The following is a 5,465-nucleotide window of genomic DNA, read 5'->3' as shown; positions in this document are numbered from 1 at the left end:
GCAGCCCCGCCCCCCAGGCTCCGCCATTGGGCAGCTCAACTCGGCCCCCCAGTTGCTAGGGAGATCTAAACACGCCATTGGCTCTCTAGCCCATCAATCGCGGGGGGTCTCCCCGCCCCAGAGGGGCGGTGCACCGAGGCCACAGGTTCGAGTCCCAGCCCAGGCAAAAGAGCTGCTAAAAGTATAGAGACAGCAGGAGGGAAAAGCTCACTTTTCATGTACCACGAGCAGCGAAATACACTCAGGAATTTTCCAAAATTAGGTGCAGTAACGCATAGTAACCTCTAAGCCCAGATGTTGACAGGAATATCTTATTTCTTACACCTTCCCATACTGCAGGTGTTCACCACCCAAGCTCTATGCTAGGCCTTCGTGACCGTCTTGTCGTTGGCTTGTAGCCTGCCAAATATGATTTGAAAAATTAAAAAAAAAAAAAAGCAAAACAGCCCCCCAAAAAGGCCACAAGCCTGTTAGCCCTATATAATTCCCAAATATGAAGAGAAAATTTAGTATAGTCAAATCTGTACAAACACCCATTTGTACAAAGACAGAAAGAAACAAGAAATATTGCTGCGTGCACAAGGTGTCACGCCAGGTGGAAACTACAGCTTCATGACATTTAGGGATTTCTTTTACTGGAACAACTGCCCCACACAGGGGCACACAAACTTTGCCCAAATCACATCTAATTCCAAGGAAGTATTACATACACCATGCACATTGGACCCAGTCTGCATTATCTACAGCCAAATATAAACCTTAATTGAAATGTGTATGTATGCATCTTATATTTCCACTCAAAATAAAAACCAAGCCCTTGACTAAGAAAATCTGTTTGTATGGATACGATGCAATGTCAAGTTATTGATCTCGGGAAAAAAAAAAAAAAGTCATAATGTGCTTATTTCATGATTGCAAAGAAAGCTATCAACTCATAAATACCCTGGTATCGTTCCTTGCTGTTATTAATACAGTGCAACAAAGAGACGACAAACAAAGGTTCCTGCACAGTTCATCCGTGGACACGAAAATATCACATTGCCCACGTAAGACAGGCCATTTTTTCAGTAACATTGCTATGCATCCAATAGTTACGCATTGTTTATAATCCAGTCATTATTTTATGGAACCAAAGTCCTGTTGGAGGTGGGGACAATACATTTGCAACAATAAACTACAGTTTCACAGGCTCACGTGTTTTATTGACAAAGGTCCACAAAAGGATGTGTGCTCCTCTTCCAGATGTGTCATCTGTCTGAGCTTATGCTTCATTTTAAATTTGAGACAGGCTAACTGCAGTCATAGAAGTCATTTGCTCTTTTCCTGTGGAAGCAACTTCTAGACAGATGGAGCACAGTCCTGGGCACCAGGAAAATAGTACCTGAATCCCAATTCTAACAGAGATTTCCTTTAAAAACTCAGCCAGCTTACTCAAAATTCTTTATTCCTTAGCTTTCCAGACCTATCAAAGCTATTTGCCACAGCTAATGCAAAGGCGTGTCATGGGATTTGAAACACACATTTCAGTGGAGTGCTTAGAGATGCCGTTAGAAAAAGGATGAAGTACAAACTAATCACTGTATCTTGTTTTACTGAAATTGTGTTTGATTTTTCCCAAAGTTCACTATGGAAGAGAACAAACAAAAAATAATAATAATAAAGCATTTTCATAACAATAAGCCCATAACAATAAGTTTGTGTGTTTTTTTCATTTGTTTTTTAAATATGAAGTTTTCAATTGTTAAAAAATAAAGAAAATGCTTTTCAAGTGCTTGTTTTGATGCCATAAATAGTAGAATTCTGAAATGTTTCGATTTTTCTGAGTATTTCCACTTATCAGACATTTATGTGTAATCATGAATAGAACACAGATCTGTGCCAAGCCCAGGTTTATTTTGAGGGCAGCTCGTGGCTGTACTTTATACAGGAACTAGGAAGCTAGAATACACCCACAAATCCTTAACCCATCATCTGACTGAAAAGAGAAGAAAATGCATTTTCTAACCCACTTTCAAGCAGTAAGACAACCTGTTCAGGAGCAACTGAAAGTATTCTTTTTAAAAGAAGAAATAATGATACACATTACCACTCTTTTATTGCGCCATACACAAGTAGGCTAGGCTCAAGTCAGAACTGCAAATAATAACCTCTTGATCAGGGTTTATTAAAACATCCAAATATCCTCTCAAACATCCAATTGGCAGCTATACTTATTGAAAACAAACAAAACAACAAAAAAGCCAACACTTTTTTACCTTCACTTATTACTAAAATGATTTTTTTTTTTTAAAAAAAGAACATTCTCAACTTTTTGTTGACGAGCAGAAATTTCTGAACAACTAAACACGTTGGCAGTATGGCAGAGTCTGTACCAAAAACTGAAGAAGACAAAACCCAAAAACTAAACCCTGGAAAAAAAATCTATTTTCTCTTTCTGCAGCAAGTAACAATTCTTCTGGCTTTGGTCTCACTTTCATTTAGATTCCACCCCAAATCAGATCCATGAAATAGATACAGAAACTGCTAAAAACTAATCCATGAAGGCATTAATTCCACAAAGAAACAGACACAGAGACACTTACTCCAATGTCTCTGCATAATCAGAACAATGGCCAAATTCTGCTCTTAAGGTCTATTCCAGTCTGTTATTTTGGTAACAGAACTTCTCCGTTCATTTCCGTTTATCTGCTCATACAGCTGACCTGAGAAATTTTTAAAAAATATATTTCTCTCTCAGGGCAAATTACCTTTAGAGAGAAAGAAAGCCAAGCAATAACAGCAAATGTCAATGACTGTCCTATAAATCATCTCTTTCTGTAATGGAAATTCCTACATCCTTCCTGATCCACCCTCTCAGCTTATCCATGGATGTGGGAGAGGAAAAAAGACAGAGTCAACAGCACATTTCTCTAATGTTCACAGAAATAGAGGCTTGGAGCCTGAAAAACTCTAATGCATATTTTCCACTTATATATATAAACCAACCAATAAAAGGCTGCACATACCAATTACCTTTTCTTTTCTTGTACATACTGTCAAGCAGTAAACAGAAATTAGCAGCTGCAGTGCTTTTCTATTCAGGATGTGTATATTAACTGATGACTCACCAAATAATTTGCAGCCCAGCATGCCAGTTGTCTTCTCCTCCACAGAAAGAAACACTATTTTAAACAGAAAGTTAACCGCTGTGGATCTTGCAGGCAAGCCAACATGTACCAGAACGTGATAAATATTGTTGGTGAACCCCAAGAGGGCAGAGGAAAGGGGGTGGTTCCAACAGCATATGGCAAGTTTTTCAAAATACGCAAATAGTAATGAATGATACAGGGGAGAAAGAGTGGAGGCAGGGAAGAAAGGATTATTGCAAAGTCAACCCACAATGCCACGTGGCCTTTTGTGGTATACGCTGTCTTCGCTCAGCAGGCAAGACCTGCACTGCATGAATACCTACAGTGTATGGCTAATGTGTTGTGGCTTTTTTTTTTAATCCTCTGTGAGTACATTTGCAGCCTTTATAATCTATGGCTTAGTCATAAGTAATCTATGGCACAGAGACCAAAGGTGGCACACAGCTGTCTTACGAAGATGCTGAAGATGGAACTCCCACTGAAAAGGATGTCTATGAAAGAACAGTTGCTTTCCTCCAGAACAGTTAACCTCTAATTTGTAAAGCAAGCTGCCAGTTGCTTCTTCCGATTATGTCCACCAAGTAATTAACGAGTGTGGCATTATTATTTTAGCCAAACTTTTGTTACATCCTATCTGATCAGATGCAATCAGAAACAAGTATAACCCAATTAAATTCTATGGAATTAAGGGCAATTGCTCTCTACTCCTACAACATTCTTTATGTTGTTCTTTAGCATGGCATGAAGAAAATTCTTTACTGACAGTGTAGAAAATCTACTACAACTTAGTATTTGAAGACTGAACCACACATTTTCATTCGATTTGAACTCCATTAAGTCTACTCAAAATAAATTCTAATTGATTTATAAATGCTTTGTCAAATAAATAAATAAATATATGTGACAACAGGAATTTTCCAAAAATTGCACAAGTGTTATTTAGTAAAAAAGGGTTTGAATCCTTCCAAATCTCATACTTCTTTAAAAACTACAGAAGGAAAAGCAAGTCTTCTTGATGAACATTACTCCTTTATTCTCTCAATTAGACAGAATAATAAGAAAACTCACAGCATCATTTTCCATAGTATCCACCTAGACTCCAAATGGAGAATTAAGTCTCCCTCAGCATGACCTCAATCATTCTTCATCAACCGCTACAGTCATCTGAATATCACCTTTGCAATGCAGGCTTAAGGATAGTTTTACAAAAAGTCAGGAGATAAACAGATTCCAGCACACAAAAACACATTCTGTTTGTGTTCCCATACTCCTGTGGTACTAATTTATCCCTCGTTCTGAGTAAGCCACAGGTTCTTGGGCTTTAAACTATCACTATCACAACCAGAAATTATAACGCCCTCTACAGCCAACACTGTTTAATGAAGTACAGCTCCACTGCACAAAAAGGCAAGGTAATGTATACTATTCAACCAACCTTCTGCCAGCAAAACTTGGCAAGCTCTTGACATACCTGGAGTGGCTAAAAGCCCAAGCTGTGGCCATCACGTGTCAGTGCAGATTTTTTTAGACTGACAATGAACATGCACTTCTAAAAAGCACCAATCACATTACAAACTTGCCATGTGAGTAGTCTTGGTATATGCAATAAGTCTGACAAAACTGAGATGCCAAATTTCTTGTGCACAAAATGTGTAGCTCATTTGTTCTTAAAAGCGTCTTCACACACCAAGTGCTTTCCAAGAAAGTAAATACATCTTGCACACAAACAATTATGGTACAGCTGATCTCATAAGTCTAAGATACCTCATAAGTTTTGGATTTGGTACAAACACAACACACGAATGACGTGTGCAGGCTCTGTAGAAACATATAAGCAATAGCAAAAAAAGAAAAAAAAAAGTAGATCCAGACATCACACCAAATTCAAAATATCAGTTTCTGCACAAAATCCAGATTTAATAAATAAATAAATAAATAAAGACATATAAGAACTCTTGAAAATGTAAGGTAGAAAAACTTCTGAAAATAAAGAACATCAGCCCTTTCAACACTTGTCATTTTGCTGCTGCAAAGGAACTATTAGAGGGCTCTAAGTTGTAACAGTCCTGCATTAAAACAAACAAAAAGAAACTGTCCAAAACAGAACCTAAATTAAAATTTGAAAGTGCACATCAATTCCTCTAAATTATTCTGAACTGCTATTTGTCTCAGCTACAACATTGCAACAGATGCATATCCACAGGTATCTAAATTGCTCAGCACAGAAAAACACTTACAAACCCCAAACAAGACAAATCAGCGTAGGAGATGAATGGGGATGCTGTCAGGAATAACAAAAATTGACCTTGGTGATTGCAATAAACAAGAGCACAAACA

Source organism: Anser cygnoides, chromosome 19 (assembly GCF_040182565.1).
Source record: "Anser cygnoides isolate HZ-2024a breed goose chromosome 19, Taihu_goose_T2T_genome, whole genome shotgun sequence".
In the NCBI taxonomy this organism is placed as follows: Eukaryota; Metazoa; Chordata; class Aves; order Anseriformes; family Anatidae; genus Anser; species Anser cygnoides.
The sequence above is the reverse complement of the archived record's forward strand: the minus strand, read 5'-3'. Positions refer to the sequence as shown.